The sequence below is a fragment of the Carassius gibelio genome, chromosome B22, assembly GCF_023724105.1.
Source record: "Carassius gibelio isolate Cgi1373 ecotype wild population from Czech Republic chromosome B22, carGib1.2-hapl.c, whole genome shotgun sequence".
NCBI classification, from domain to species: Eukaryota; Metazoa; Chordata; class Actinopteri; order Cypriniformes; family Cyprinidae; genus Carassius; species Carassius gibelio.
In genome coordinates, this window is record NC_068417.1 from 42177005 (window position 1) to 42184504 (window position 7500).

General features: G+C 40.5%; 16 non-coding genes across 16 annotated transcripts in view; all 16 read left to right on the forward strand.

The window, feature by feature from the left end:
• LOC128003867 (5S ribosomal RNA) overlaps positions 1–36 on the forward strand; it is a 119-nt gene extending 83 nt beyond the window's left edge. The window contains exon 1 of the ribosomal RNA XR_008176579.1: positions 1–36. This exon is cut by the window's left edge and continues 83 nt beyond it. This is a non-coding gene — a ribosomal RNA (5S ribosomal RNA).
• Positions 37–668: 632 nt separating this feature from the next.
• LOC127997926 (5S ribosomal RNA) lies at positions 669–787 on the forward strand. Its single transcript, XR_008170782.1, has one exon. It is a non-coding gene; the product is annotated as a 5S ribosomal RNA (ribosomal RNA).
• Positions 788–1008: 221 nt separating this feature from the next.
• LOC127996845 (5S ribosomal RNA) lies at positions 1009–1127 on the forward strand. The gene has a single exon (XR_008169732.1). It is a non-coding gene; the product is annotated as a 5S ribosomal RNA (ribosomal RNA).
• A 366-nt stretch (positions 1128–1493) lies between these two features.
• LOC127997927 (5S ribosomal RNA) lies at positions 1494–1612 on the forward strand. The gene has a single exon (XR_008170783.1). It is a non-coding gene; the product is annotated as a 5S ribosomal RNA (ribosomal RNA).
• Positions 1613–1833: 221 nt separating this feature from the next.
• Positions 1834–1952, forward strand: LOC127996846 (5S ribosomal RNA). Its single transcript, XR_008169733.1, has one exon. It is a non-coding gene; the product is annotated as a 5S ribosomal RNA (ribosomal RNA).
• Positions 1953–2173: 221 nt separating this feature from the next.
• On the forward strand, positions 2174–2292 carry LOC127997928 (5S ribosomal RNA). Its single transcript, XR_008170784.1, has one exon. It is a non-coding gene; the product is annotated as a 5S ribosomal RNA (ribosomal RNA).
• Positions 2293–2513: 221 nt separating this feature from the next.
• LOC128004509 (5S ribosomal RNA) lies at positions 2514–2632 on the forward strand. Its single transcript, XR_008177197.1, has one exon. It is a non-coding gene; the product is annotated as a 5S ribosomal RNA (ribosomal RNA).
• A 635-nt stretch (positions 2633–3267) lies between these two features.
• Positions 3268–3386, forward strand: LOC127997682 (5S ribosomal RNA). The gene has a single exon (XR_008170544.1). It is a non-coding gene; the product is annotated as a 5S ribosomal RNA (ribosomal RNA).
• A 221-nt stretch (positions 3387–3607) lies between these two features.
• On the forward strand, positions 3608–3726 carry LOC128003868 (5S ribosomal RNA). Its single transcript, XR_008176580.1, has one exon. It is a non-coding gene; the product is annotated as a 5S ribosomal RNA (ribosomal RNA).
• A 632-nt stretch (positions 3727–4358) lies between these two features.
• LOC127997929 (5S ribosomal RNA) lies at positions 4359–4477 on the forward strand. Its single transcript, XR_008170785.1, has one exon. It is a non-coding gene; the product is annotated as a 5S ribosomal RNA (ribosomal RNA).
• A 221-nt stretch (positions 4478–4698) lies between these two features.
• Positions 4699–4817, forward strand: LOC127996847 (5S ribosomal RNA). The gene has a single exon (XR_008169734.1). It is a non-coding gene; the product is annotated as a 5S ribosomal RNA (ribosomal RNA).
• Positions 4818–5183: 366 nt separating this feature from the next.
• On the forward strand, positions 5184–5302 carry LOC127997931 (5S ribosomal RNA). The gene has a single exon (XR_008170787.1). It is a non-coding gene; the product is annotated as a 5S ribosomal RNA (ribosomal RNA).
• A 221-nt stretch (positions 5303–5523) lies between these two features.
• LOC127996848 (5S ribosomal RNA) lies at positions 5524–5642 on the forward strand. The gene has a single exon (XR_008169735.1). It is a non-coding gene; the product is annotated as a 5S ribosomal RNA (ribosomal RNA).
• A 221-nt stretch (positions 5643–5863) lies between these two features.
• On the forward strand, positions 5864–5982 carry LOC128002788 (5S ribosomal RNA). The gene has a single exon (XR_008175526.1). It is a non-coding gene; the product is annotated as a 5S ribosomal RNA (ribosomal RNA).
• A 367-nt stretch (positions 5983–6349) lies between these two features.
• LOC127997932 (5S ribosomal RNA) lies at positions 6350–6468 on the forward strand. The gene has a single exon (XR_008170788.1). It is a non-coding gene; the product is annotated as a 5S ribosomal RNA (ribosomal RNA).
• Positions 6469–6689: 221 nt separating this feature from the next.
• LOC128003145 (5S ribosomal RNA) lies at positions 6690–6808 on the forward strand. Its single transcript, XR_008175875.1, has one exon. It is a non-coding gene; the product is annotated as a 5S ribosomal RNA (ribosomal RNA).
• Positions 6809–7500: the final 692 nt, after the last annotated feature.

Below are 7500 nucleotides of genomic sequence, written 5' to 3' on the forward strand. Positions count from 1 at the left end.
TGGGAGACCGCCTGGGAATTCCAGGTGCTGTAAGCTTTTTGGACATTTTTCACTTAGTATATAATAATTTTGCCAAAAAATAGAGTCAGTGCCTGATCTCTGAATATTAGCAGGTTTGGGCCTGTTTAGTACATGGATGGGAGACTGCCTGGGAATATACTGCCTTTAATTATAATTTTGCATTATTGAGACACTGTTTTCCTAATGAATGTTGTTCAGTGCTTTGACGCAATGTATTTTGTTTAAAGCACTATATAAATAAAGGTGATTGATTGATTGATTGAATACCAGGTGCTGTAAGCTTTTTGGACATTTTTCACTTAGTATATAATAATTTTTCCAAAAAATAGAGTCAATGCCCGATCTCTGAATATTAGCAGGTTTGGGCCTGGTTAGTACATGGATGGGAGACTGCCTGGGAATACCAGGTGCTTTAATCTTTTTGGAAAATTTCACGAATTATATAATAATCTTTCATTAAAAAAAAAAAAAAGATTCAATGCCTGATCTCTGAATCTTAGCAGGTTTAGGTCTGGTTAGTACTTTGATGAGAGACTGCCTAGGAATACCAGGTGCTTTTAGCTTTTGGGTTTTCTTTCCTACTTATATAATGTACTGGCGATTAGATTGGCTGGTCTTTAAATAGCCCTCTCTTTGCAGCAGTCTTCGCTTACGGCCATACCAACCTGGCTATGCCTGATCTCGTCTGATCTCTGAAGCTAAGCAGGTTTGGGCCTGGTTAGTACTTGGATGGGAGACCGCCTGGGAATACCAGGTGCTGTAAGCTTTTTGGACATTTTTCTCTTAGTTTTTAATAATTTTGCCAAAAAATAGAGTCAATGCCCGATCTCTGAATCTTAGCAGGTTTAGGTCTGGTTAGTACTTTTATGAGAGACTGCCTAGGAATACCAGGTGCTTTAAGCTTTTGGGTTTTCTTTCCTACTTATATAATGTACTGGCGATAAGATTGGCTGGTCTTTAAATAGCCCTCTCTTTGCAGCAGACTTCGCTTACGGCCATACCAACCTGGCTATGTCCGATCTCGTCTGATCTCGGAAGCTAAGCAGGTTTGGGCCTGGTTAGTACTTGGATGGGAGACCGCCTGGGAATACCAGGTGCTGTAAGCTTTTGGGACATTTTTCACTTAGTTTTTAATAATTTTGCCAAAAAATAGAGTCAATGCCCGATCTCTGAATATTAGCAGGTTTGGGCCTGGTTAGTACATGGATGGGAGACTGCCTGGGAATACCAGGTGCTTTAATCTTTTTGGAAAATTTCACGAATTATATAATAATCTTTCATTAAAAAAAAAAAAAAAGATTCAATGCCCGATCTCTGAATCTTAGCAGGTTTAGGTCTGGTTAGTACTTTGATGAGAGACTGCCTAGGAATACCAGGTGCTTTTAGCTTTTGGGTTTTCTTTCCTACTTATATAATGTACTGGCGATTAGATTGGCTGGTCTTTAAATAGCCCTCTCTTTGCAGCAGTCTTCGCTTACGGCCATACCAACCTGGCTATGCCTGATCTCGTCTGATCTCTGAAGCTAAGCAGGTTTGGGCCTGGTTAGTACTTGGATGGGAGACCGCCTGGGAATACCAGGTGCTGTAAGCTTTTTGGACATTTTTCTCTTAGTTTTTAATAATTTTGCCAAAAAATAGAGTCAATGCCCGATCTCTGAATCTTAGCAGGTTTAGGTCTGGTTAGTACTTTTATGAGAGACTGCCTAGGAATACCAGGTGCTTTAAGCTTTTGGGTTTTCTTTCCTACTTATATAATGTACTGGCGATAAGATTGGCTTGTCTTTAAATAGCCCTCTCTTTGCAGCAGACTTCGCTTACGGCCATACCAACCTGGCTATGTCCGATCTCGTCTGATCTCGGAAGCTAAGCAGGTTTGGGCCTGGTTAGTACTTGGATGGGAGACCGCCTGGGAATACCAGGTGCTGTAAGCTTTTTGGACATTTTTCACTTAGTTTTTAATAATTTTGCCAAAAAATAGAGTCAATGCCCGATCTCTGAATCTTAGCAGGTTTAGGTCTGGTTAGTACTTTGATGAGAGACTGCCTAGGAATACCAGGTGCTTTTAGCTTTTGGGTTTTCTTTCCTACTTATATAATGTACTGGCGATTAGATTGGCTGGTCTTTAAATAGCCCTCTCTTTGCAGCAGTCTTCGCTTACGGCCATACCAACCTGGCTATGCCTGATCTCGTCTGATCTCTGAAGCTAAGCAGGTTTGGGCCTGGTTAGTACTTGGATGGGAGACCGCCTGGGAATACCAGGTGCTGTAAGCTTTTTGGACATTTTTCTCTTAGTTTTTAATAATTTTGCCAAAAAATAGAGTCAATGCCCGATCTCTGAATCTTAGCAGGTTTAGGTCTGGTTAGTACTTTTATGAGAGACTGCCTAGGAATACCAGGTGCTTTAAGCTTTTGGGTTTTCTTTCCTACTTATATAATGTACTGGCGATAAGATTGGCTGGTCTTTAAATAGCCCTCTCTTTGCAGCAGACTTCGCTTACGGCCATACCAACCTGGCTATGTCTGATCTTGTCTGATCTCGGAAGCTAAGCAGGTTTGGGCCTGGTTAGTACTTGGATGGGAGACCGCCTGGGAATTCCAGGTGCTGTAAGCTTTTTGGACATTTTTCACTTAGTATATAATAATTTTGCCAAAAAATAGAGTCAGTGCCTGATCTCTGAATATTAGCAGGTTTGGGCCTGTTTAGTACATGGATGGGAGACTGCCTGGGAATATACTGCCTTTAATTATAATTTTGCATTATTGAGACACTGTTTTCCTAATGAATGTTGTTCAGTGCTTTGACGCAATGTATTTTGTTTAAAGCACTATATAAATAAAGGTGATTGATTGATTGATTGAATACCAGGTGCTGTAAGCTTTTTGGACATTTTTCACTTAGTATATAATAATTTTGCCAAAAAATAGAGTCAATGCCCGATCTCTGAATATTAGCAGGTTTGGGCCTGGTTAGTACATGGATGGGAGACTGCCTGGGAATACCAGGTGCTTTAATCTTTTTGGAAAATTTCACGAATTATATAATAATCTTTCATTAAAAAAAAAATAAAAAAGATTCAATGCCCGATCTCTGAATCTTAGCAGGTTTAGGTCTGGTTAGTACTTTGATGAGAGACTGCCTAGGAATACCAGGTGCTTTTAGCTTTTGGGTTTTCTTTCCTACTTATATAATGTACTGGCGATTAGATTGGCTGGTCTTTAAATAGCCCTCTCTTTGCAGCAGTCTTCGCTTACGGCCATACCAACCTGACTATGCCTGATCTCGTCTGATCTCTGAAGCTAAGCAGGTTTGGGCCTGGTTAGTACTTGGATGGGAGACCGCCTGGGAATACCAGGTGCTGTAAGCTTTTTGGACATTTTTCTCTTAGTTTTTAATAATTTTGCCAAAAAATAGAGTCAATGCCCGATCTCTGAATCTTAGCAGGTTTAGGTCTGGTTAGTACTTTTATGAGAGACTGCCTAGGAATACCAGGTGCTTTAAGCTTTTGGGTTTTCTTTCCTACTTATATAATGTACTGGCGATAAGATTGGCTGGTCTTTAAATACCCCTCTCTTTGCAGCAGACTTCGCTTATGGCCATACCAACCTGGCTATGTCCGATCTTGTCTGATCTCGGAAGCTAAGCAGGTTTGGGCCTGGTTAGTACTTGGATGGGAGACCGCCTGGGAATTCCAGGTGCTGTAAGCTTTTTGGACATTTTTCACTTAGTATATAATAATTTTGCCAAAAAATAGAGTCAGTGCCTGATCTCTGAATATTAGCAGGTTTGGGCCTGTTTAGTACATGGATGGGAGACTGCCTGGGAATATACTGCCTTTAATTATAATTTTGCATTATTGAGACACTGTTTTCCTAATGAATGTTGTTCAGTGCTTTGACGCAATGTATTTTGTTTAAAGCACTATATAAATAAAGGTGATTGATTGATTGATTGAATACCAGGTGCTGTAAGCTTTTTGGACATTTTTCACTTAGTATATAATAATTTTTCCAAAAAATAGAGTCAATGCCCGATCTCTGAATATTAGCAGGTTTGGGCCTGGTTAGTACATGGATGGGAGACTGCCTGGGAATACCAGGTGCTTTAATCTTTTTGGAAAATTTCACGAATTATATAATAATCTTTCATTAAAAAAAAAAAAAAGATTCAATGCCTGATCTCTGAATCTTAGCAGGTTTAGGTCTGGTTAGTACTTTGATGAGAGACTGCCTAGGAATACCAGGTGCTTTTAGCTTTTGGGTTTTCTTTCCTACTTATATAATGTACTGGCGATTAGATTGGCTGGTCTTTAAATAGCCCTCTCTTTGCAGCAGTCTTCGCTTACGGCCATACCAACCTGGCTATGCCTGATCTCGTCTGATCTCTGAAGCTAAGCAGGTTTGGGCCTGGTTAGTACTTGGATGGGAGACCGCCTGGGAATACCAGGTGCTGTAAGCTTTTTGGACATTTTTCTCTTAGTTTTTAATAATTTTGCCAAAAAATAGAGTCAATGCCCGATCTCTGAATCTTAGCAGGTTTAGGTCTGGTTAGTACTTTTATGAGAGACTGCCTAGGAATACCAGGTGCTTTAAGCTTTTGGGTTTTCTTTCCTACTTATATAATGTACTGGCGATAAGATTGGCTGGTCTTTAAATAGCCCTCTCTTTGCAGCAGACTTCGCTTACGGCCATACCAACCTGGCTATGTCCGATCTCGTCTGATCTCGGAAGCTAAGCAGGTTTGGGCCTGGTTAGTACTTGGATGGGAGACCGCCTGGGAATACCAGGTGCTGTAAGCTTTTGGGACATTTTTCACTTAGTTTTTAATAATTTTGCCAAAAAATAGAGTCAATGCCCGATCTCTGAATATTAGCAGGTTTGGGCCTGGTTAGTACATGGATGGGAGACTGCCTGGGAATACCAGGTGCTTAAATCTTTTTGGAAAATTTCACGAATTATATAATAATCTTTCATTAAAAAAAAAAAAAAAGATTCAATGCCCGATCTCTGAATCTTAGCAGGTTTAGGTCTGGTTAGTACTTTGATGAGAGACTGCCTAGGAATACCAGGTGCTTTTAGCTTTTGGGTTTTCTTTCCTACTTATATAATGTACTGGCGATTAGATTGGCTGGTCTTTAAATAGCCCTCTCTTTGCAGCAGTCTTCGCTTACGGCCATACCAACCTGGCTATGCCTGATCTCGTCTGATCTCTGAAGCTAAGCAGGTTTGGGCCTGGTTAGTACTTGGATGGGAGACCGCCTGGGAATACCAGGTGCTGTAAGCTTTTTGGACATTTTTCTCTTAGTTTTTAATAATTTTGCCAAAAAATAGAGTCAATGCCCGATCTCTGAATCTTAGCAGGTTTAGGTCTGGTTAGTACTTTTATGAGAGACTGCCTAGGAATACCAGGTGCTTTAAGCTTTTGGGTTTTCTTTCCTACTTATATAATGTACTGGCGATAAGATTGGCTGGTCTTTAAATAGCCCTCTCTTTGCAGCAGACTTCGCTTACGGCCATACCAACCTGGCTATGTCCGATCTCGTCTGATCTCGGAAGCTAAGCAGGTTTGGGCCTGGTTAGTACTTGGATGGGAGACCGCCTGGGAATACCAGGTGCTGTAAGCTTTTTGGACATTTTTCACTTAGTTTTTAATAATTTTGCCAAAAAATAGAGTCAATGCCCGATCTCTGAATCTTAGCAGGTTTAGGTCTGGTTAGTACTTTTATGAGAGACTGCCTAGGAATACCAGGTGCTTTAAGCTTTTGGGTTTTCTTTCCTACTTATATAATGTACTGGCGATAAGATTGGCTGTTCTTTAAATAGCCCTCTCTTTGCAGCAGACTTCGCTTACGGCCATACCAACCTGGCTATGCCCGATCTCGTCTGATCTCGGAAGCTAAGCAGGTTTGGGCCTGGTTAGTACTTGGATGGGAGCCCGCCTGGGTATACCAGGTGCTGTAAGCTTTTTGGACATTTTTCACTTAGTATATAATAATTTTGCCAAAAAATAGAGTCAATGCCCGATCTCTGAATATTAGCAGGTTTGGGCCTGGTTAGTACATGGATGGGAGACTGCCTGGGAATACCAGGTGCTTTAATCTTTTTGGAAAATTTCACGAATTATATAATAATCTTTCATTAAAAAAAAAAAAAAAAGATTCAATGCCCGATCTCTGAATCTTAGCAGGTTTAGGTCTGGTTAGTACTTTGATGAGAGACTGCCTAGGAATACCAGGTGCTTTTAGCTTTTGGGTTTTCTTTCCTACTTATATAATGTACTGGCGATTAGATTGGCTGGTCTTTAAATAGCCCTCTCTTTGCAGCAGTCTTCGCTTACGGCCATACCAACCTGGCTATGCCTGATCTCGTCTGATCTCTGAAGCTAAGCAGGTTTGGGCCTGGTTAGTACTTGGATGGGAGACCGCCTGGGAATACCAGGTGCTGTAAGCTTTTTGGACATTTTTCTCTTAGTTTTTAATAATTTTGCCAAAAAATAGAGTCAATGCCCGATCTCTGAATCTTAGCAGGTTTAGGTCTGGTTAGTACTTTTATGAGAGACTGCCTAGGAATACCAGGTGCTTTAAGCTTTTGGGTTTTCTTTCCTACTTATATAACGTACTGGCGATAAGATTGGCTGGTCTTTAAATAGCCCTCTCTTTGCAGCAGACTTCGCTTACGGCCATACCAACCTGGCTATGTCCGATCTTGTCTGATCTCGGAAGCTAAGCAGGTTTGGGCCTGGTTAGTACTTGGATGGGAGACCGCCTGGGAATTCCAGGTGCTGTAAGCTTTTTGGACATTTTTCACTTAGTATATAATAATTTTGCCAAAAAATAGAGTCAGTGCCTGATCTCTGAATATTAGCAGGTTTGGGCCTGTTTAGTACATGGATGGGAGACTGCCTGGGAATATACTGCCTTTAATTATAATTTTGCATTATTGAGACACTGTTTTCCTAATGAATGTTGTTCAGTGCTTTGACGCAATGTATTTTGTTTAAAGCACTATATAAATAAAGGTGATTGATTGATTGATTGAATACCAGGTGCTGTAAGCTTTTTGGACATTTTTCACTTAGTATATAATAATTTTGCCAAAAAAAAAGTCAATGCCCGATCTCTGAATATTTGCAGGTTTGGGCCTGGTTAGTACATGGATGGGAGACAGCCTGGGAATACCAGGTGCTTTAATCTTTTTGGAAAATTTCACGAATTATATAATAATCTTTCATTAAAAAAAAAAAAAAAGAGTCAATGCCCGATCTCTGAATCTTAGCAGGTTTGGGCCTGGTTAGTACTTGGATGGGAGACCGCCTGGGAATACCAGGTGCTGTAAACTTTTTGGACATTTTTCACTTAGTTTATAATAATTTTGCCAAAAAATAGAGTCAATGCCCGATCTCTGAATCTTAGCAGGTTTAGGTCTGGTTAGTTTTTTTATTAGAGACTGCCTAGGAATACCAGGTGCTTTAAGCTTTTGGGT